The 25,388-nt window shown below is 38.1% G+C and overlaps 1 long non-coding RNA gene across 1 annotated transcript in view; it reads right to left on the reverse strand.

The window, feature by feature from the left end:
- LOC137225880 (uncharacterized) overlaps positions 1–23,796 on the reverse strand; it is a 216,332-nt gene extending 192,536 nt beyond the window's left edge. Inside the window, exons 1-2 of the long non-coding RNA XR_010944068.1 lie at positions 23,664–23,796; positions 15,990–16,037 (exon numbers count right to left, since the gene is read on the reverse strand). This is a non-coding gene — a long non-coding RNA (uncharacterized lncRNA). The remainder of the gene's footprint in view (positions 1–15,989; positions 16,038–23,663) is intronic.
- Between the last annotated feature and the right edge of the window lie 1,592 nt (positions 23,797–25,388).

Here is a 25,388-nt window from a genome sequence, read left to right on the forward strand (position 1 = left end):
GGAACACGCTCTCCTTTCTAATAGTGGATGGTGGGGGAAACCTGTACTTAAATAGAGTGAGTGAAAAAGAAGGGACCTGTGCTGCTAATAGAAATAGTACAAACCACAAGCAACTAAGAGGCTGCTCTAAAACATGTCCTTACAATTTACCCAGAAGCTTAAACTTCCATTCTGTCAGACTTGGAGAAAGGAAGAATTTCAAAAATGAGGGGCCTCTCCACTGAAAACAACTGTCCTAACTAGGTCTCGCGAGACTTCAGATTCAAGCTCTAGCCAGTCTGTAAACCTCAAAGGTCAAGGGTTCAAGGGGGAAAGAAGTGATTGCCACGTCCAGGCCACATAGAGCTTGTCATCACTGTCCCCTTTAAGAAATGTCAGGCATCTCCTCTTTCCAACCAAGAAAGAGTCTAAGGAACCAAACTTGTGTTCCCACAATTTAGAATTTCAACAAGTAATTCATTTGTCTTTGAGTGAAAAATAATAATAAAGAGAGGTGGGGAATAATTTAAGAGGGGAAAAAGGAGTCTCTTGAAGTGGCTATTATCTGGTGCCATGTTAATGTTCTTAGCCTGGGAACTAACGTTTTCATCATTTGCAATGTAGGAAGAAAATGTATATCTTGTAATGAACCAGAAGTTCTCAGCATTTCTGGACTAGAATTGCCTGCATAAATATCTAGCAAAATACTGGACACTTCATTGCAGCTGAATGTGTATTTATTGAAAATAATTTTCTCTATATCACACCTCAGTGCATGAAACTACTGTCTAAAAAGATATTTAAAATGAAGAGTGATTATATTAAGATGAAGGTAGGAGAAATAAACATGTTCTTAATGAAAATACTAACAGAATCTGCTCGCTCTTGAAATATCAAGAAGTGTTATATATTTTTTTTTTTTCAGAAGGAAAATCTGAAAAAGTGTTAAAACAAGCAATGTGTGGAACTCAGTCTCCAAATGCTTCCTACTGAAGCTGTGGAGTTGGATTGACTAGGGCCCACCTGGACTTAGCCCCAAGGTTTGGGGTCCATTTCCAGGCCAAAACCCAAGTTTCCAGTTCAGGGCCCCCAGATTCCATTAAGATTTCCCGTGAATCTGGTCCAGGCTAATTCAGTCTTGAACAATCAATCACTCTCACTGCATTTTGTGAGTGGGAGTGATGGATGGTTTTCTGCTGGTCATGGCTGACCCAGACGTAGGAAGCAGACCTGAGAACCATGCCTCATGTGTGAGTGGCTTATTTGGAATCGGTCAACTGCAAGGAACTCTCTGTGTCTTCCTGGTTCCTTTCCTAGACAGACACATAGCCTTCAGGTCTTTCCTATGCGTCCTCTTGCTTGCTTCAGCTATTCTTGCTCTCTCCTTCCCCTCACTCACAGGAAATAGCCGTGTGTCTGCACCCCTGTACTTATTTTCTTAGCCCTGGGTTAACTAGACCCCATTTCCCCCAACACATTCAATTATTTGTCCATTTAATCTTCACTGTTTAGAATCTTATCTGCTAAATCATCCAATCTTCCTCTTCCCTCTTCTAAACCCTGGACCTTTTCTCTTGTTTTCTCATAGACTTGTTAGAGAAGAAAAAGGAAAGAAATGGCATTCGAACTGCTCTTCTCCTCTTTCTGACATTGTTCTTTTAAGCAAGGGGGGGAAAACAACACAACAGCTCCACCGTTTTGTGCGTTAGTAGGTTTTGTTTGCCGTGTTTGCAGCTGGTTATCTTCCATTCTTGGGAATATTCATGTTGCATTTCAGAGAACAGTGTACCATTTTGTAGATGTTATCATTATGGCCTTTTCGTCCAGAATTACCACTGCTGTTACAGTCACTACAAGGAAATGCTCTCCCACTCATTTCTCTGATAAGAAGCTGCCTGGCGTCCTCAGGCTTCCCATGGTCTGCTAGCTGGACCGAGACGGTTGCAGCAAGGGTTTCAAAGGGAGGCTAATAATGTGCACAGTTTTCAGAATTGTTATTTTCCCCCCAAACTCACTGTAGTTGTGAAAACCCTTATGAAAAATGATTAGAGAAGTTGCGGAAATTCACAAACACAAGGCAAAACTCAAAGCAGTTTTTTTCATCATTTTGGTGAACGGAAGAAAGGAGGGCCCATTCTTTCCTGTCTCACAGCAGAATCATGATTCCGAAGCACAACCACCACATGTATTTATGAAATTATGGACAGTTTCTTTTAAAGGAGAAGCACAATTACAATAAGTCAGAGAAAAATAGAGAGTGATTTTCCCGTAGGTTACAAATAAAAGGACATTCGTTATTTAGCATGTAACCTATATCCATTTATTTGTTTAAAATCAAGGATTAAATGACTATATAGATTTATAAGATATAATCACTTGAGAAAGAATATTATAAAAATATATGGTCTATAAATGCACACACCTTTTAAGAGTATATATGTGTATATACACACACACACACACACATCTTCATGGTTACAGATATATAAATGGATGGATTAAAAGGAGCAAAATATTTGTTAAATAAGAACATGAGAAGAGAGTCTTTTCTAACATAGTTGAATCTCTTAGAGGAGAGAAATGTTTTTCCCGACGGACTTTTGGAATTTTATGATTTTGTTCAAATAGCAGATGTGATATAAACATTCTATATTCTTTTGTGACTTGTTTTTTCCTTTCTTGGTCTCTGCTAGCAAGTGTAAAAGACAGTAAATAACATAATAGCATGTTTAATAAACAAATAAACAAACAAACAGATGAGTGAAGGGGCCCCTGTGTGCTCCGTTTGCCCCATCAGTATTTCCAGGAGGGGCTGGGCAATCAGCTCCATGGGCTCCCTGTGTTGGGAGAGGATGAGTCAGACTTTTGCCGTGTGGTGGTGGCACGTATGCAGTCTCCCTGCTAGGCTCAGAGCATCAGGGACCCACTCACTCTCCCCTGCTCTGTCCGAGGGCAGCGCACCTGAATCTCACCCAAGAGGAACCTAGCCCTGAAGGAAGTGACAACTGAGGTGTCCTAGGGCGGAGCTGTCAGCCCCCTCTGAGCACTCTTTCTACCCCCTCAAGGGCCCCAGTGCTGCCACAGAAGCAGCATTGTGTAAGCCATTGCTGAATCACAAAAATATCCCTTTACTGTCAGCCATGTTATCCTTAGATGAAAAGCCAGGCTCCTCCCCGGCCATGAGGAGAAAACTTGGATGGGGATGGAAAGGAAACAAGATTTCTCCCCATCATATCCTAAACACTATGTTGCTGACTCCCTCTCAGACAGGAAAGGTCACTGTTTCTGATTTTCTTATTGAAGAATAAAACCATCTTTTGAAATTACAGTCACTAAAAGTACACGTGGCTTAGAGCACAGGAAATGCCATGGTTCCTAACCAAATAAGAACCAAGGAACTGTCCAGTTATGTTTTTTATTATTAGTATCTGCACATCAGAATATGTGTATTAATGTTATTTGGTGAGATTACTGTTAAGCAAAGAATATGCTGGAGAGATACGATTTCTTCAGTGCTAGGGACAGGCAGATGCGTATCAAATGTCCATAAACATCTGAAAGCAGATAAGAAAATATTGGCCTTGCTTCAAATGAGATGGAAGCAAAGATAGTCAAGAATTATTTATCAGAAATGGAGCGGAAAAAAGATCAGGTCCAGGTATGTAGAACCTCCAGGGTTTGTAGTTGCGAGCAAATGAATAGTAAAAGTTTAGATACAAGTTCTTGAAATGCTGCTATACTTAGTTAAATAAACAACTAATGAAAATATATGAGAGTTTAAAGGGTAAAGATGTTGTCCATCATTACCTACAAATAAAGGGTAATTGAGCATATTTTGAGATTTTTCCCCTTTATAATAGTGAAGCAAGATTAATTTGAAAATCAACTCTTATTTCTGCACTAATGACCTTAAATCCAGACAGTGGTATTCTTTTTCACCCAGAGGATGAGAACAACTTTTCTGCATAGAATGCAAAAATATCTAAGGGGAAACTAGTCCTTAAAATCCAGCATGACCCAGCTGTATTGGTTAAAAGATATCATTTTTATGAAATATAACCACAATGTCTTTTGAAGACATATTCAATAATTAGGTTGGTGTCCCTTATATGTTTCTTAGACCACAGTATATCAACATATTTATATCATATATACATACATACATATATATGTAAGAGACAGACAAAAAAACATCATTTAAAAATATTGAAAGCAGTTTCAACTTCCTAAAAGGTAAGGATTTTAGTTCAGCTTTGGGGCAGAATTATTTTGTTCTAAGAAAAACACTTGAGTGGGCTCTCTAGTTACAGAACTTTAAAGAGAGCATGGGCACATTGTTCTTGATAAAAACTATGAAGTGAACCCTGAGTTGAATGCAGACGTTCACTGAGAAATTATCTGTTCTATTTGATAATGAAGATTGGGTACAGATTTAGCAGAGCTTCCTCATGCATTGTAACTCTAAGGAAAATGTGTCTGTACTCTATAAGAGTTTAGAGTATCCTGAGCCTATATGGCTTTGCTTATTTTGTTTTATCCTTGCTCAAAACCTGGAAGTCTGAACTTTACCACAAACTGAAAGAAAGATATAGGAAAGAAAGATCTGGAATAAGATTGGCCCAGTTCAGCACTGTGGATACTGTGTGTGTGGATACTCTGCATGTGGAACTCAAGATTAACGAACCTAGATATCTATTTTGATTTTTGAATATTCCTGGAGCTAGGTAACTGCATCACTCTGCATCAAATGAGTCCCACTACCAAACATTTTTGGGAAAGGTCTACCTGGTATAAGAAATGAAGACTTGAGAGACAGACCTCAAACTGGAGTTAGGAGGAACTCTTCTTCTCTTTCTGGAACCTCAAAGGATTAGCGCTTGATCAATGGGAAGAGCAAGCCTGCTAGAGGGCATTTCCATTGGCCTTGCCATTTGGTGACGGTCTAGAAAATATGACCATTGTAAGGCTCTCTGTGCTGCATTTCCTTCCATTAGTTTTAAGCATTCAGAGAAGTCCACCTTGTTAAAGAGAACATCTTCCAGAGTTGGAACTAAGTACCAAAGGGGAGGGCAACAGGTCCTGCCGTAAACCCAGATGGACATCACAGCTCAGCATCTCTCAGAAGAGAGTTATCTCTGGAAGTTTTAGCAGAAGCAGTGGGGAGAAGGTGAAGAAATACAAGAGATGCACGACACCATTCACTTATTCACTAGCTGCCCCAGGAGTGCCTATTCTGTTTTACGTCCAACTGGTATACTGCTGTTCAGTTATGGCACTAGCCATCTGGAGTTAGCACAGACCCCACAGGTTAAGCATTCAATCCTCCACAAGACCTCCCCCGCTGCGAATTCCAGGACAAGTTCAGGGTTTCCTTAGTCCACCAATACTTGATTGACTGACTACAAATTCAAGGTTTCCCTCAACATCTTCAAGTTGGATAATGCACTAGAAAGACTCACAGAACTCAGCAAGGTACTGTAGTTAGGATGACAGTTTTATTATAAAGGATACAATTCGGGAATAGCCAAATGAAGAGACACATAGGGTGAGGTCTAGGAGGGTCCTGATCTCAGGACTTCCACACCTCCCTCTTGTGGAACCCGGGCATATCATCATCCTCTCAGCACATCAATTTGTTCACCAGTCAGGGAACTCCACTGAGCATGTGTCCAGTCTTTACTGGGGTTTCATTACATAAGCATGATTCATTAAATTAATGCCCATATAACTGAACTCAATTTCCAGCCTCCCTTCCTTCTCCAGAGTTTGGGTTGGGTCAAGATTCCCACCTTGTAACCAGAGGTTGGCATTTTGGGGGACCAGATCTCAATCTGAAGCTATGTAGGGATCCACTATGAGTAACCTCACTAGCAAAAACTCAGATGTGATCAAGAATAACAAAGCTCATGAATAAAAAAGGCGTTTCTATCACTCACATCATTCCAAGGGTTGTGGAAGTTCCATGGCAGGAACACAGGACAAAAACCAAGTTCTTTATTATGCAGCATACCTATTTTAGAAGCGGATAGGGATGCTTGCTGGGACTCTCTGTTAGCATTCAAAGAGAGTGGAAGCCAGAGCCATTCAGTTTGGAGAGACATATGACTGTGTTTGTAGTCCCTTTATTGGGAGACCTAGGCAAACTGTATAATACTTAGGAAATGGAAATTGTTTTTAAAGGTTCTTCTTTCTTGATTTTAACAATGGTATTATAAGAGGAGGCTTCTCAAGTCAAGTAGTCTCCAAATATGGGTACTAATCCAAGTGTGCTACTCATACAGATTTGGTAAGCCACCTGAGGACTTCGTGGTTCCATATATTTCTAATCTTCCTGAGCTGGTCTGATTTCCAGTGAGAGATCCTTACATTCCTCAAGTCTGTATTGCTCATGCCCTACAAGCAAGTAAAACTCTGTGCTGTGAGAAGGTCGGCACCAATGTAGAAAAGTCACAAGATGGGAGAGCTGCAGATCTTGTTTTAAATGTTTTTATAAACGAGATATAAAGTTCAAAGAATTGCAGTAGTACCATAATACATTCATTTGAAAAGCTATAATATGAAAAATTCTTGAGTAAGACATCTATGTTTTACCCTGTATTTATCCCTAAAGCATGTTTCAAAACACTCAACAAATTTTATCTACTACAAACCCTGCCTGACATTCCCCAGACGAGAATCAAATGCATCAGAGGGCCATTTTAACAAAGGAGAAAATGACTGCTCCTTAGAACTAAGAGAATGCAGAATGGTATTGGAGGAAAACCACATGCAGTACTGCGCGTTAGGCACCATTGGATGTACTGTTTGCTTAGTCTTTCTCTGGATGATGAATGATGTTCTACTTCGAGGAAACAAGACATATGGTACAGATGCTATCACTGCGCACAGGAAGCTGGCAAAAAGTACTTAAGTGATTTTCTGAATTTACTCAGAAAGCCAGTAGCAGAGTTGGGTCAAAAGCCCCCATGTTTTATTATTATTACTGAAGCAGGAGCACCTATAAAAAGAGTTTGAAGGGTTAAGTACAAGGTCTTAAATTGATCATTTTTAACCTTTTGTTTAATTTTATGTCATTCTACCCTTTCTCAAGCTCCTTTGTAGATCACAAGTAGATTTATTAATGCCTAGGTGTTCTTATGCTTTTCAGAACTGGTTCACAATCTCCAATCTTTTACTTAAATTTAGTTTTCCCCTCAAAAAAAAAAAATCCTTTCTGGATACTCAAGGATTGAGAGAGGAGGGAATTTTTTAAGTCCCCTGCCTAATGCCCATTGATTTTGTGGTGGAAGTAGTTAGCTAATCTAGGTGTGCTTCTGTTGTACATTTGGATCCCTGGATCTACTCTGTAGGGCTTTCTTTTTTCTTCTTCTTCCTTAACTTTCAAGAACAGTGAAAAATAATTGTTTTTTTCTAAGAAAAATTTAAAAATAATTTTGAAAAACAGAAGAAAAAGTTTCTGTATTTGCTTTGCTGGCTTTAGACTGTTACCTTTGCTTATTTTTCTCATTTCCACATAACAAATAGAATTAAATTTTGTTAAGTCTGAATTTGTTTTTCATCTAAAACACATTAAGTTCCTTAGATATTTAAGAGTGCATAATTACAAATGTATATCATTAAAGCAAAACTATATTAATTAATACAAAGCTGCCCTAGGGTCTAGTAGCTTTTGGAGGCCCCAGCAAAACTACTTAGAGACTTTTCTCCTTTGTCTAAACATGTTGATTTCTTTCTTCAATTTTAATTTTGTAACTTAACACAAAGTACATTTTGGAAATGTGCACAATTAGTTTAGAAGGTAAGTCAAGTTACTAAATAATAAATAATAATACAGTAAAAAAAATCACAATAGCTGTGGTTCTATCATTAAGGCATATTTTTTTCTAGTAGTATACATTATACAATACATACTTTAAGCCCAACTATTGGAATATTCATTTTCATTAAATGTTGTTTTTAAAAATAAGTCCACTCCTTCAAATTCAAACAAAATATTTGTGTGAATGGAAAAAACGTAATTATGCTTAGTCTAAGGAAGGAAAGACAAGTCTAAATGTGTGAGTTATATCACAATACAGATTTTTTTTTCATTCAATTTGCTCATTTTCAAGTATCTTTGGTTGTCGTGTTGGAGGTGATGTTACGGCAACATCTACTACACACTACCATAAGTATATACAACAAAGACTAGCAAATAGACACACTACGGGATTTTTATGGCATTAACTAACCTGGAGCAACAAGACTTCCTAGCGGAGGTTCTAGGGGGCCTACTTTAATGATTGGATAAATGTAGGTTGCAATAAGCATACTGACATAAGATAAATGGGTGCTTTTAGAGGTTTCTCAGCCTCAGCACTATTGACATTTTGGGGTGGATAATTCTTTGTTGTGGGTATTGTTCCGTGCATTATAGGATGTTTCACAGCATCCTTGGCCTCTGCTCACTAGATACTAGTAACATCCCCCGACTCATTGTAAAAAACTAAGATGCCTCTGGCATTGTCAAATGTTCCCTGAGGGACAAAATCATCCCTGATTGAGAACCACTGGTTTAGAAGATGCTTGGAAATAGCTTTCATTCCACATTAAATATTTTAATGCCCCTCTATGTAGGATTTACTTTATTAATTGAATCAGTAAACACACTTCTTCCTAATACATATGAAGCCCACTTAGCCCAGACTCTGAGTGAATTATCTCAAATTCCAAATTGATATCGTCTAAATTAATTCACTTTATTGTATGAACCTAATCAACATTGCATTAGCCAGAGGTTCATATAAGTTTATAATATTTTTCATCCTCTATCAAACAGCTCTTATGAGTATCTTAGTCTGAACAAAGCTTTGCAAACTATGTTATCATTTGTACAACAAAGGAATATGAGGCAAAATGTTGATTCTGTTGTGGTTCAGCATGTTTACCCACTGGTCAGTCTTGCCTATTATCAGATGTAGTAATTGGCTAGCTTGTGTAGTTGTACTTTTTCCAACAAAAACTAAAACAGTTATTGTTGAGGGAATATCTTTAATAACAGTATTCTGGGAGTTCAATGAAATATGTATCATTTCTACTGAAATCATCCAAGTGGTTGGAAGAAATCGTGAGAATGTGAATGAAATTGGGAAAGGAATTAGAAGAGTGTTGGGACTGGTCCTGTGAACCACAGAAATTGTTGCTTTTCTCAGCTTCCCTTCTTTTCTGATGTCTAAAACAAGAGCCTGAGCTCATCTCTTGATTTCCCAACTGTAATTACTTCATAGTATCCTGTGGGTATCTTCACCTTCTATTCTTCAAGTAACTCTACACTTTTGTCTTTGCTCTGGATGCCAACATAGGCTATCTGCCAAAAGATCCTTATCTGCCTGTACTATTTTTATAACCTGTTTACTGAGCCTCTTTTCTTATTTCCCCTCTTATTAGCCCTAACATTTGCAACATTCAAATTTCAAAAGCAAAGAGCTACTTGCTTATTTACCAGTTGATCTTTTTAACTTTATAACAATAACTAAAAATACTAGAAACCACTCATTTCTCAGCTCCAGTCTTTCATAATCATGGTGTAATGGGACTGGAATAGACCTTAGGGGTCAACTTTCCACAGATGGGAGCTTTAAGCAAAAGGCTCAAAGTCATAAAGACCCAAAATCAAATTCCACCTCCATTTTACATTATAGGAGTGACACTGAACAGGCTCTTAAATTTACTGAGTCTCAGCATAACTCTTAAATGGGTATAGGAGATCCTACCTTATAGGAACATAGGAGGTAATGTATTGAATTTTTCTGACACATAGCACATAATTAATAAATATTTATTTCCCTCTCATTATTCCCATTTGAGTAAACACTACAATAAATATCTGTAATTGGAATTCCTTATCCACATTATAGCAATTTTATTTTAATTAAAATTTTTGCTTAGGTAATGTACGCCCTGGTTAAAAATTCAACTACTACAGGACATAGTTGGTGAAAAGTAAACTTTTCCATGAACAACTACTATTATCAGTTTTGTGTGTGTGTGTGTGTGTAAGCAATTAGAGGTAGCCCATGTACACACAAATGCACTCACATGCACGCATTTCTCTTTGACAGAAGTTGTAGGATACTATGCATACCGTCCTATATCTTGAATTTAACATGAAACCTATTTAAGTATTTCAAGGTTCTTGTATTATTGCTGTGTTTATTTTTCTAAGCAATAAATACCTTCAGTTTCTTTAATATATATCTACATATGTATATATGTATATTTATACCTATCTATACCTATCTCTGTATCTATGTATCTATGTATTCTATCTTCATAGTAATAATAACATTGATGCAAACAATTAGCAATAATGCAACTGACAGCAGTATGCCTACACTCTTACACTAGGGCATGGCAGTCAGTTGAAATTCCTAGTGGTTTCAGAGTTCTGGTATAGCTGAGATTCTAGATTTTAAAAGGGTCCCTTCTTAAAATTAGGTGCTCTTTATGGTACATTTAATAAGATTCTCCTTTGTAGAGGTGACAATGATTATGAAAACTTTCGTATGGGCCTTGGGGGCAGAAATGTCTTTTTGAGAATGTGTTTTCTTTTATATTAATTGACTTCATGTCTTAAATTATCTACAGTAATACAGACTAAGCTTTGCTGTTGCGTCAACTGACTTTGTCTATTTTATTTATTTTATTTTATTTTTTTTGAAGATATTGGGGGTAGGAGTTTATTAATTAATTAATTTATTTTTGCTGTGTTGGGTCTTCATTTCTGTGCGAGGGCTTTCTCTAGTTGTGGCAAGGGGGGGCCCACTCTTCATCGCGGTGCGCGGGCCTCTCACTATCGTGGCCTCTCTTGTTGCGGAGCACAGGCTCAGTAGTTGTGGCTCATGGACCTAGTTGCTCCGCGGCATGTGGGATCCTCCCAGACCAGGGCTCGAACCCGTGTACCCTGCATTAGCAGGCAGACTCTCAACCACTGCGCCACCAGGGAAGCCCCGACTTTGTCTATTTTAAAATTAATTCTTATTCAACTCAAGGTGAGAAAAGAAAACTTCCCCAGATAAAGTGGAGAATGTCCTGTTTCTCAAATTTTAATCTAGAGCAAAGGTTTACAAAATGAGTTATGAGGGTTATTAAAGTAAACATCTGAGGGTTTTGTGAAATGTTACAATTGTACATGCAGACTTTTTTTTACAAAAGGGGCCCCAAAGCTCTCCACAATTCTCAGAGGGGGATACATGAAAAAAAAAAAAAAAGTCACTGCTCTCAATCAAGAATCTTCTCTAGAGAAGAGAACTAAACAGAGAATGTGGTTCAAAGTTCTACCCATATTTCTGGGAGAGATTGAAAAGAAGATTTATTCAGAATGTCAACAAACTCTTAAGAATGCTGTGGAGAACAGCTGTTTTCTCCTTAGATGGAGATTTTGTGAAGGCTAGTTTTATGTGTCAACTTGACTAGGCTATGCTACCCAATGACTTAATCAAACACTAATCTAGGTGTTGCTATGAAAGTATTTTGTAGCTATGGTTACCATCTACCATCAGTTGACTTTAAATAAAGGAGATTATCCTCCATAAAATGGGTGGGCCTCATCCAATCAGCTGAAGGCTGTAATAGCAGAAAAATGAGGTTTACCAGAGAAGAAAACAATCTGTCTTAAGACTGCACCATCAACTCCTGCCTGAGTTTCAAGCCTCACAGCCTGCCTTATAGGTTTCAGACTTTCAAGCCCCTGTAATCATGAATCAATTTCTTAAAATAAATTGTAGATATAGAAATAGATATCAATATGGATATGGATATAGATATTTATTGATTTCAATCCTTGTTTCTCTGGAGAATTCTGACTAATCTGATATAGGGGACAACATTAGAAAAGAAAATAGTAATAGAAAGGATCATTATATCAAGTGAGAAATTTCTTCCAGAGTTCTAGCAGTGCTAGAGTCTTAAAGAAAATAAAAGAGGGGGGATTGCCTAGTGCAGAACTAAGAGGGCTCTCAAGAATAGGTGTTTAAAAATAGCTCCAAATCCGTGCTGGACTAAAAACAAAGGAAACACTAACTACCGAGAAGACATCAGAGGATCCCAGCTGAGAAAGTGTTCCAAACTGCAAAGTATCAGGCAGCAGGGGTAACAGTGAAACATGGCTTCGAGTTCCAGAGACCAGAGTATTCCTACTTCATCTCTCATAACCATGCTAGATTCATGGCTTTGCCCACCATTGTTCTCCAAGAACCATGGGACATTGCGATGTTCCTTATGGTACAATCAACACCGTACATGTAATAAAGTTTAATATACTAATATATTATTTTATTATAATTCTAAAATATCATATCAGAAACTCTGACAAGTCTGAAAGAGCATTTTCTCTTTTTATTTGTGTGGCAGAAAGTTGCCGATCAAGTTAAGTCTGGACAAGCTAAGGAGAGGAAAAGAGAAGCATTCAACTGTAAAACAAAAGAACTCACTACAGGGGCTTTCCTGGTGGCGCAGTGGTTGAGAGTCCGCCTGCCGATGCAGGGGACACGGGTTCGTGCCCTGGTCTGGGAGGATCCCACGTGCCGCGGAGCAGCTGGGCCCGTGAGCCGTGGCCGCTGAGCCTGCACATCCGGAGCCTGTGCTCCGCAACGGGAGAGGCCACAACAGTGAGAGGCCCGCATACCGCAAAACAAAAAAAAAAATACTCACTACATCATGTATACAATTATTGCATGTTCTTGGTACCTGGTTCATAAGTGATGTCCTGGACAAGGAACACTGCTGAAAAAGGCCACAAAGCACATCTTGGAAAGATTCAATATATTTGCACCACATTTGTAGTTCCTTCTCTTCAAAGCTGCTTTATTTTGCAACTCTTTCCCTAATTAACAGTGTCCTGGCAGCCCTATAAGGAAGTCCAGTTGAAAAGATGCCAAAAAACTGCCATGACCATTTCTTAATGTCAAGCACAAGCCAAAAGTGAGATTCAACGTGTTACCTGAATTAGTTTTGTTTGATGTTTGGGATGTGATTTGATTTTATGCTTTAATTTTTATAAACTTTAATTTTGCTTCTTAAGTCAAAAAAGCAGAGGAAGGGGTACAAAGAGGTCACAACAGGGGAAGTTTTTTTCTAGCTGTCATTGGTGAGTTTTTGTTTATTCACCCCGGGAGGGCTTTAATAACTGCGCTGCTTTGTTGATCACATGACCGTGTTTGCACCGGTCTTGCTTCTGAATACCTAGGCAAGGGTCTTTCATCTGATTCACATGTCGGTCAACCTTGGATCAATGCCAGATTCCCCACCTTCATGAATGATCAACTCATGTAGCCTGTTGCTAATAATGTGTTCACTTTATGGCAGATGATGTTTATTTTGGACAGGGTGAATACGGACCTTGGATGTTTGAACAGGGAAGAGCAGTACATAGTGTGTGTGGGCGCACTTTCCAGGGTAAAGATCAGATACATATCCTCAGGTTGCCCCTTATCTCCCCTTTGCACTCTCATAGGAAGGGAGTTTTCAGTTCACTTTATCATTCACAAGTTACCTCCAACTTAGCCTTGTCATTGCGATTCGTCACACTTATACTCTATCCTTTTATGTGCTGTATCTCCCTGAAGTCTCCACACACCAGGCTAGTGCCCCAGGGTATATGCCTACAACAAAGATCTCAAACATAGTTTAAAAGGAAACACCATAAAAGAGAAAAATAATGGTCACAGTTGCTGCTAGAGGCTGGTTCCCACAAATCCGGCAGGTTTTCCAACTTCAACCAAAGCTGAATTACAAGGGTAGCTATCAACTCAGCAGCTCTAAGTATGGTTATGTGTTGTCGCACTATGGTGTTATCTTTTTCTTTCTTCTGCTTTTTCTTCTGTAGCAGGGCCCCCCAACTTAACCTTCTCAACTAAGAGATAGGGAGAACATAGTTTCTTTGTCTTCCCTTAGCTGACTGGAGACATCTATGAGAAGCAGACGGAGCAGGCTGCTGGGCTTCCACAAGAAGCAATGATTCTGCCCTTGGCCATGTCGTGGGGCCATATTACCCGTCTAGCAGATTCCCATAACTCAGATGTCAATAACTCCATTCTCATCAAGTCTGGCCATACCCAAGCTGCAGGATTCTTGAGTGTGTGCTAGGCCACTGCCCAAGACTCACCTTGGGAACATGTTAGAAATTCACCTCCCCAGAAGCCCAAACCTGGAGACTCAGTCAGTAAGGTTGGTCTGGGTTGTGAGAGTCTGTAGTTAACAAGCTTCACAGATGACACAGATTCCCTGCCTGGCTTGGTGATATCTGGTTCACGTTATGGCATTTTTCTCAGGGTGTGTAACTCTGGAAATACACAGGTATGGTAATACCAAATAACAGACTCAGATGGACAGCAGAAGGGGAAGAAAGGAGAATGTCATGTATAGAGCACTAAAAATGTGCTAAGCGATGTGCTAGGTGGTTCATCTTTGAAATCACATTTCATTCTCATAAAATGCTTAGACTTAATTACTCTGTTTTAATGATGGGAAATTTTTTTCTGCTGTTGTTTCTTCTACATAAATTAAGGGTGAGATGAGTTTGTAAGGGCTTTCCCCTAATTTTTCTTGTTGCGGCCACTTAGCTATAAAATTTAGACGATAGGTTGCCATGGCATCTACAGTCCTCGTGTGTGTGATGTGTGTTATCTTTTGGAGAAGAAGGACATGTATATTTTGACATTCCTATCAATGACAAAACAAATTATGCACATTCAAGAGCTTAAAACAACACAGATTTATTTTCTCACAGTTCTGTAGGTCAGAAGTCTGGGTAGGCATGACTGATTCCTCTGCTTTGGGACTGCTGAGGCCGAAGATGAGGTGTCGGCCGACATGGGCTCTTGTCTGGAGGCCCTTGAAATAGGGATGGGGAGACGTGCTTATAAGCAGAGCCCAGATCCTGGTGGTTGGCAGCTGAGGTCCTCATTTTCTTGCTGATTGTCAGCCAGCATCCTCTCTTGACTCTTAAAACCATCAGCATTTCTTGTCATGTTGTCCTTTCCACCAAAGTCATATTCATGCTTTGAATCCTCCCCTTTTGTGTTTCTGCTCTCCTCTCCCCTCAAGTATGCAGTCTTCAGGGATAACCTTCCTTGCCTATATTGGGCTACTTAACTCACCCTAAAGTGCTTTCACTCAGTCTGATGAAAATTTGTGTGTCTGCTTCATGGCTGGCGTAGGTCTCTTCTGCCTGTGGCTGGGTGAACTTCACATTCACATGAATCACAACCTTTTTCATATTTGAGTGGCTGGTGTCATCATATCCTGAATTAGCTGTTTAGAACCACATCTCCATATATGATCAAATGTGCAATGGCCTGGGGGCAGTGGCTTGGATTTTATATCCAACTTAGAATTCATTTGTCAGAATAAATTGGGCTTGAAACTTGATGGTGAGACTTCAAGCAACTATTCAACCAATGGTCTCTCATTTTATTGATTTAGATAGTAAGCTCCTAAATTCAAGACCCATGAGGGGTTACGTTGCTTTGTTCTGCAACCATCAGAGATGAGGGCAAAGGTGAATGCTTAATAAAGGGATGTAATGATGATTATAAATATAGGGATACCTATGAGCAGAAAGGTTACACAAAAATTTCTCTTATCCATGGTCTTTGCACATACGCAGAAAGATAATGATCATTTCGGGTCATCTACTCACAAGAGCATATATAGAATGCATATATTTTCCCTTATATTTTATTTTCAAAATAAATGAGAAGTAAAGTCCTCATAAACTGGAGTGGTAGTGGTGGGGAGATGTTTTTAATATATTGTTTTACTTTGAACATTTTATTTTTTCCAACCAGCCATACAAATCTACTGCATTTTCATTTCTTTAGTGGGGAAAGGCTTATTAGGAAAAAAGAAATGGATAATGGCAAAACTAAGGAAAGCAATTAGCTTTGTATAAAACACAGTGCACTGTAGTAGTGTATGCAAACTCTAAATAAGCCTTTTTAGTTCAGAGCAACCAAAACGCTTCTACTCACCTGAAAATGACTTTCTTCTCATTACTTCGAGCGCACAGTCAGCAACACCTAGAAGGACAAGAAAAAACAACCCATAAATGGTTTCGTAGATGTCCTGCAGAGAAGTTGAATTGTATGTTTTTAATTATACACATTGTCTCCAAGAAAACAGTGCCCAATAACAATGCTTTCTCAGAGGTAGTAATACTCCAAAATAAGCTCCAAAATGATCATTTAACTGTGTATTATATAGGAGGCCTTTGAAGCAGTGGAACATGTTCTAATTATCTGGCAAATACTTTTAGAATACATGCACACTTTGCTCCTGAATTTTGATCTTCAGGATGGTGTACTTATATCTTCACCACATATATATGAGGTCTAACAAATTGGAAATATTCCAGCGTAATGTGTTATACTTAAATAAACACATTGGTTAAAGATCATTCTCGCACTTGCAGAATGAGCAAGGCCTACTTGTGATTTAAGTGCCACCTGTAGACCCCGTGTAAGACTGTAAGTAGTTCTCAAACCTGCTCCACCCACCTGCCTTCCAGAACATAATCCCTTAAAGTTCATTCCTCCAGAATAATTTTTTTTTTCTATACCCTAAATCCAGTAGCAGTTTAGAACAATCCTTTGAACTCTTTCGCATCATTCTCATTCTAATGGAATACATCTGTGTATTATTTCCAAACTGAAAGTTGACTAATATGCCCTGATGTGGGTCATATTTTAGAGGGCAGGGGTAGTTGGGAAAGGTAAGCGCATGAGACACAGCAGACCTGGATGGTATACCACTGGTTTAGTCTGGCAAACCAAAAGGTGTACAAAGGCACTTGGTACCCATGGGAAAGGGAAGGAACTAGAAAAGGAAAGAGACTGTCAAAGAGGGAGAAGGAAAGTCTTTCAACTACTTCCAAATTTTACCTGTCACAGCCCCTCCCAGATCACTGAGAATCACTGCCTCACTTCCTGATAAGCTAGAGATATGATTTTTTTAAATATTATATTTCCTATTACTTTCTTAAGCACATTGCCACTCATTCTGCATACTCACCCACAAAGGAGCAAAGCTAGTCCTTCCTGAATGCATAGTAATAGGATACTCTTGATGGAGTATCTTATTTTGTAACAGAAACTATATTAATCCATTGGCATATTTGTTAGGATTAAAATTTACATGTCTCCATCCAAATGTGGAAAATCTCTAAACTTCATTATTTCCCTATCACGGAACTAAATTTCATAAAAGTCTCCTATTTCACTGATGAAAGCAAAATCTTTACATTTACTCAGTCAAAGAATGCTATTTTCTTTGAATTTTTAATAGTCTCCCATCATGGGAGACTCAGTCTCTTCAAGCTCAGGGTTGCTTACTCTCATTCTCATTTTCAAGATGATGCACAGGTGCTGGACAAAATATGACAGTGGTCTGTATGTATATGGTTGGTCAGGCAAGATCATGAAAGAAAACACTCTGAAATGGGCAAAAATTATTATTGGGTATCTGTCCCGCCTAGCACACACTTCTGAGTTATATGATTCTATGACACTCTCCCACTCTGCCTTTGAGTTATTTTACAACTCTGTATATTGTAGTAAAGTGATAGCAGTGGGAATGGTTCCTGTCCATAGTACTGCCAATTAATTTTGTCTGGTGGAATGCAATTGATTACTGCCCTGATATTGCAGAGTTTGGCACTTACTGTAAATTGATTTCAGCATTCCTGATTACTTAAATAAATATGTGCTCTTTGAATTCTTCTTTCAAACATTTGTAAAATGTTCCTCACTCCTTCATTCATTAGTTAAATAAAATGTTTGACACGTGCATTTTATGTGCCTTTGAGAGCCGTGATTTTCACCCCAACAAGTCATTCTCTGATGACCTTCACTGACTTCTAGTTCAGGTGGAACTGCTCTTCCCTGGCCTCTGGTGTTGACCCTGTTCTTGATGCATTTACTGCTCAAATGCTCAGTGGTGTTGTAACTAGAGGTCTGTTTTCTTAACATGACTGGAGGGCAGGGATCCCCACTTTGCTGACTCTCACCTCCACTCTCAATGGTAATGAACTCTCCAGCTAGTCCCTGGCTTTGGTCTGTTAATTCAGCCCTTGCCATGAAGATCTCATGGAATACTGGGAAATCTGAAAATTACCTTTCACTCCCCTACTGGGGGCACACATGATTTGTTCAATGTCTACATCCAACAGGGAAGGAGAATCAGGGTACAACTTCTGATATTTTTTCTGCCTCAACTTATTTCACTGCCATTCTCACTCCATTCACCTATGGAGTTACTCTCTAAGATGATTTCATATTTGGGTTCCAAGTGGACTTGCAGAGAGGAGACTCTACTTTCTTCTGTAATTGTCCATTTTCCTTTTTTGTGTGTAATTTTTCCTCTTGGGGTCAATCTCTCCAAAGGACTCTAGCAGCATCTTCACTCAACTCTTACTTTTCCAAATCTTTCCTCACACAGAGCACAGTCCCCCAACTCCCGCCCTGAGCTCTGAAGGCTCTCTAGCCTCCTTCCTAATATGTAGAAACTTTCCTTTCCGAGTTTCTCAATTTTTGTGTTTAGGGTCCCATGCTTCTGATATGTAAAAAGTGCTTTTGGAATTTAGATGATATCCCCTCTCCTGACAAATACTTTAGAACCATCATTTCACTACAGGCTGAAAAACAGCCAGCTTTGAAAGTTAAAGTTGAAAGAAATGCCTTTATCTAAGGATGTACTGATCTTTTCCAAGCCTGGATGAAAGAAGTACTACACTGAAATAATCCAGCTTATTTTTAATGAACAATGTTTCAAGGAGTATCTTAAATATACAGTGCCTCTTTTAAGCCTAATAACATATCTATGGTAAAAGTATTACTTATTCCCATTTTTACATGTTAGAAAATAAACATATAGATGCTATGTAGCTTGTCTGAACTAATGAGGTTACAGAATTACTCAATGACAGTGCTGAAATTTGAATGCAGAGCTACTTAATTTTTCCACTACAGCTGCATTTCCTAGTTTAATAGAAAATATAATAAAATGATAATATCCATTTATGTTTCTCTATAAAACTCTACTGTGCTGTAGTAGTTAGAATAATGATCCCCTGCCTCATAACCTAATCCCTAGAACCTGTGACTATTTTACACGTTACATGGCAAAGTTGGGGGAGGTGCTTATAGTTTATATTGAATTGAGATTGGTAATCATCTAACCTTAAAATAAGAACATTATCCTGGATTATCCTATCGGGTTCAGTGTAATCACATGGGTCACTTAATATGTAAGAGCGATGCAGAAGTATCAGAACCAGAGAGATTGTATCATGAGGCTTGACCAGCCATTACAATGGGCTTTGAAGATGAAAGATGGCTATAAGCCAAGGAGTATGGGTTGCCTCTAGAAGAGGGAAAAGAAAAGAAAGAGATTCTCCTCGGAGTCTCCTGAAAAGAATACAGCTCTGCTGACACTTGAGTCCAGTGAGATCCATTTCTGATTTCTGACCTTAAGAACTGTACGATAGTAAATTTGTGTTGCTTTAAGCCACCAATTTGTAGCAATTTGTTACAGGAGCAGTAGGAAGTAACATATGTGCAAAAACAGTATCTCTTTAGCCTTTTATGAATTTATATTTTCTAGATAATTGACTTCTAATTTATTTGGCAAATTCTTCTCACAAAAACCTGTCTGTTCCTCTCCCCTGATCCTGACACACAGTTAAATGCATTTCTTAGTCTCTGTGGATATGTATGATCAAGGTACTGAGTGTCAGCTAAGGGGATACTTTTAGAAGTCATGCATGTCACTTCCTGGCCAAGGATTTTAAAAAGCAAGTTTCCTTCTCCTTCCTTTCTCCACTTCCGCAGACTGGATGCCACTTTGCTTCAAGCAGCCTGGGTCACTGGATCATCTTGTGGTAAAAAGCCACATGCAAACTATGAATACTGGATTGTTGCATGCACAAGAAATAATCTATTGTGCGAAACCACTGAAATGTGTGGGTATATTTGTTGCAGTAATTACTGCTATCCTAAGTAATTCTTTATAGATATTAAAGTTATTTTTACCTGGGATCAAGGGAACTAATTAGAAACCATAAGCAATGCAATCTCGACTACCACTTTCTTTAGGATGTCATCAATTCTCGCCACAGGAATTTACATCATGTAACTCAGGTCCCTGATTCCAGTCCCACCCTATTTCAACCCATTCTCTAAACTCTAAAGATGTCTTCCAGATACCAGCTTAACTGGGTGTAATCTCTACTACTCTCCATAGACACACTCATGCTTTAGCCACGTTGCATTCTCACCGTTTTCTGGCCATGCTTTTCAAACCTTCTTAATTTTACATATGCATTAGGATCCTTGAGTGAACAGGATTTGAAAAGAAAACCATCAGACTCTAATGTTTACAGGTGTGGCTGTGGACAAGTTACATGGACTCCCGAAGCCTCAGGAAAATAGGAAGAGAGGAAAATTCACTTAACTTTATAAAAAGCATCTATGAAATATTTAGAGCTAATATTGTACTTAATGGTGAGAGACTGAATACGTTCCCACTGGGTTAGGAATGAGGCAAGGATGTCTGCTCTTACCATTCTTTTCAATATAGTACAGCAATTCTACCCAGTATTATCAGGTAAGAAAAAGAAATAAAAGGCATACAAGATGAGAGAGAAAGAAATACAATATCCCTGTTCGCAGGTTACATGGATGCAAATTCCAGGGAATCTAACACCCCCCCACCCCCAAATTCCAGACTAAGAAGTGAGTTAGCAAGGCTCCAGGATACAAGATAAGCATACAAAAATCAATAGTATTTTTATAAACTAGCAAGAAGATGTAAACACTGAAATTAAAAATATAATACCACTTATGATAGCTCATAAGAATGAGAAATATTTAGAAGTATAAATCCAATAAAATACATTCAAGACTTTTATGCTAAAATCTACAAAATTCTGATAAAAGATATCAAAGAAGTTCTAAATAAAGGAGAGACACATTGTGTTCACGGCTTGGAAGATGTAACATACTAAAGTTATTAATTCTCCCCAAATAGAATTAATATAATTTCTATCAAAATCTCAGCAGAGATTTTTATAAAAATAGACAAAATTATTCTAAAATTCACATGGAAAGGGAAAGGAACTAGAATAGCTTAACACAACTTTGAAAAACAAAATAAAAGTGGGAAAAATCAGTATACTCAATTTCAAGATTTATTCATTTCTACATCAAAAAAGACTGTGTGGTATTGGTGAAGACATAAATGCATAGATTAATGGAAGAAAATAGCAAACTCATATAGGGCCACAGAAATATTTCCAACTGAGTTTTTACAAAGGTGCAAGATGTTACCATTGGGGCAACCTGGATAAAGAGTATAGGGATCTTTTTATATTATTTCTTACAACGGCATGTAAATCTACAATTAAAAATTTAATAAGACAAAATTATGATCAATGGAAGAGCAACATTAGCATTACCTAGCAGCATGCTTGAAATGCAGAATCTGAAGCCATATCCCAGACCTACTGAATCAGATATTGCATTTTTACAAAATCCTCCGGCAACTGATGTGCACATAAAGTTTTGAGAAGCACTGCTCTAGGCAATATCAAAAATTGGCATTTAAGTCATCCTAATATATTGCTGGTTTTGTGTCTCTGTTCTCTTTTCATTTTGTAAATTAAGTTTTCTTGTGCATGGCAGATATACATTCCATAAAATAAAACAAACCAGACCCTCAAATTTGAGCATTTTATATTTTGAGTTTTCTCCCCAAGCCCTTTGATTTCTTGATACATTTCTTTTTTTCCCTAACTTTACCACAAGAAATTCTAGTTATCCTTCTAATAATACTATTAGAATTGCTAAAGGATGCTTTTTAATCTTTTATTGAAAATTACTAACTTAACAGAACACAGCTTAGTATATTTTGCAAAATTCATGCACCTAATCTGTTAGGATCCAGAGTTGTTTTTTCACTCTAGTACATTCCATAAAAACAACTGTGCTAATATTTTTATTGTAATAATTTTTCTGAAATACATTAAACTATGACAAAACACATGCCTTTTCTTATTCCTTAGACACTAAAGCTATTTCAAAGACTTACATCTAAGTATTAGCAATATTCTACAGTATTACCCGTCATGATTTCCAATTTCATTATTTTTTCTCTAGAGCTATGAGGCATGTGCCTCATTTAGTCTAAATTCCCATTGAGTGTGAAAGTTTTAACTAGGTTCCTTTGTGTTTCCACCTTGATCTTCCAAACACAAGGCTTTCTTTCTTCAGAATGCTCTATTCTTCAGCCTTGCAAAGTGAAATCCATGTTTCCCCAGGTCATGAGTGTCTGGAGGGTTTTAAGATCAAAATAACAACGTATCCCCACCTATCTTTGGGAGCTTTAGTCCATATAAAAATTCCTGCAAAGTCCAGGAAGTCCTGGGAGTCCAGGAAGATCAACTCTATTTTGTGCTCAGAGCTATATCCCTGTGGTTAGCATATTGCTTGGTACAAAGTAGGTACTAAATAAATATATTTTATCTGTCTGACTTGCTGACCATCAAACACACACACACACACACACACACACACACATTGTGTGTGTGTGTGTGTGTGTGTGTATCTTTTCACCTAATTGCCCCTATATCTAATTATATGACATGAATATCAGAAAGATGACTCAGGCCAATAACAATCTCTCTTAAGAGCATAACATAAAAAATACAGAATCTATAGCATTCATTAGTGAGAAAGAAATTGAAAGATCATGCTATAGAGGGGTAAGAAAGAGTCCAGTGAAGCACTTTTAAGCATGATTATAGTTACAAAGTAATGAGAAAAATTAGTTTTAATTGATATTTATTGAGCACACACAACATACTCTGCCTCATTTGGGCCTCACAAAAAACCTATGAGGTCAGTGAAGTTATTATTCCATCTCCATAGAGATGAAGAAGTAGAAGCTCACAGAGGTGAAGTGATTAGACCAAAGTCAAAAACATGTACACGAGAGACCTAGGATTCAAACCCCAATTTGTCTGATGAGAAGACTGACCTCCCAACAAACTCTAAGTTTCTGTAACTATTTGGTGATGGGATAGAAATAAGAAGGCCTCCAGAACTGGGACACTAATTCAAACTGGGAAGCTCTTGAGTGAAGATGCCTGAGTTGAGGTCTTTAGAGTTTCCAAGGATCTCCTCCAACACTGGTCTCTGCAAAATCCTGCTAAAGCTTTTGCTTTTGGATATTCATGATATCTCACTCTTTTTCTCACAGCACACAATTCAAATGGTTGAAGGCTTTAGTGGATCTCAGACCCTTTACAGCATTGTTACTCCAAAATAGATCTAAGATTATCTTACTGTGCTAAGGAAGTAGTCTTCCCAGCTACTGCATGCATATATCACTTCCTTTCTCTCCTGATATGGATATATCAGTGATATCAGAACCACTGAAAGGTTCCCCATCCCCAAATGCCTACTATACTCTTAATCTTATCCCAAATCATCAATACTGCAATAAAATCTCCAAGACTCATCACAATGAAATACCATCTCCAATTTTTCTGCATTCCAATTGTCAGCTGATCCACTGCTCAGTCACTGTGACATTTTCATGCTCAATAGAAACCCTGAATAAAGAAAAGTACCCCACACTCTTCTACTTACCCCTCCTCCCCCTGCTTTGATCACACTAGGACAGAGGTTGCAAAGTACTATTGCCTTGGGCTTCCAAAATCTTTCAGCGATTCCAGTGAAAGGGTCCTTTCAGCTTCTAGTCAATCTTTGCAATCTTCCCCCACTTCCCTCGGAGGCAGGCATGAGGCCAACAGAACCAGAGGACAATCTGAGTGACCAATACCCAAAACCGTACTGGATTCAAAATTTCCCCTTTCGCCTAACACTGACTCATTGTCCTTGGAATACACTTGGGTGCCTCTTGGGAGTTAGTTTTTCTCTATATTAAATATGCCAGTTGAAAGATCAAGGAAGGACACTTAAGATTGAATTCTATGCTGTACTTTAGTTAATAAAAAGAATGTGGCTTAAGTGTGAGGTTAGGAGAATCTGTCTCTATCATGACAGATAGTTTCGGTGAAAGTTGGGGTCTCACAGGTGAAGAAAGTTCAGACCAGAATTAGAGGTTCTCAAACATAGTTGTAGTAGTGGAACCCAGTTTTTATTAGCAAATTACCACGAAGAACTTCAGAATATAAAACATTCAGAAGCAGAGTATGGCAATATCTTTTGTAGTTCAGCAATCTCTTCTTGCTCTCTAACCAACTAACATATTCCAATAGGGAGTACTCCAGTATAAAGTATTAGAATAAAGAAGAGAAAATAACATTTAATGGGGCATTATGATGCATTAAGAGTCACATACATTATCATATATAATTTTTATAGAGCCCCTCTTACATAGGAGAAAAGTGAGACAGAGGTAAAATAAAACTGAACACATTGCCTTGGTCTTGTCTTAAGCATTATATTCAATCTCCAGAGTTAACTACTCATAGGCCATGATAACTTTTTTCAATAACTATTTAGTATAAAACTAATTTCATTTTAGAAGACAATACTTATATATTTATATGGTATATGAGTCAAAATTTATCTCTAATAAAGCTAACAATAAAGGGGACATGTCAAAATAACGTTCCTAGTTCACATTTCTAGTCCCCGATTTCTCAAATTCTTTACGTTTCACTAAATGTTTCAGTGGAACATGTGAGCTAAAATAAGTGGGCTAGAATGTAAGCATTTGGAATTGACTTGTTTCATGGTGTAATTCTATGCACATTTTACTATTAACCTCTAACTCTTCAATGTGAAACAGAAAGTTTCATGCTGTTGAGTCACAAAATGATCAACTCAGGTCATGCTTTCTCTTGGTCCAAAATTCTTTCGGTTTAAGTGACAGAAACTCAACTCACGCCAGACCAGTTTAAGCCAAATAGAAATTCTTTTTATTTATTTTTTTTCTGGCCACACCATACAGCATGCAGAATCTTCATTCCAGACTAGGGATGGAATCCGCACACCCTGAAGTGGAAGCGCGGAGTCAGTCTTAACCGCTGGACCGCCAGGGAAGTCCCGAGAATTTTTTTTTTTTTTTTTTTAAATATTGGGGGAGCTCACTGAATCAAAGGAAAAGCTAGGGGAACCAGAGGAAAACCTAAGAACCTCAGACACAGGAACCAGACTCAATGCTGCTAAAACTAGTTCTCTCTCAATATTTTTCTCTTCCTCAATCTTTCTCATTTTTCAATCTTGTTATTTTATTGCTTCATCTGTTTTCACCAACTTGTGTAGAAAATAAGTACTTATGGTCCTACATATATCCTTGTACTTTGGTGATGACAGATACAAGAGAGTCTTTTCCCCCCAGTTTTA

The sequence above is a fragment of the Pseudorca crassidens genome, chromosome 6, assembly GCF_039906515.1.
Source record: "Pseudorca crassidens isolate mPseCra1 chromosome 6, mPseCra1.hap1, whole genome shotgun sequence".
NCBI lineage: Eukaryota > Metazoa > Chordata > Mammalia > Artiodactyla > Delphinidae > Pseudorca > Pseudorca crassidens.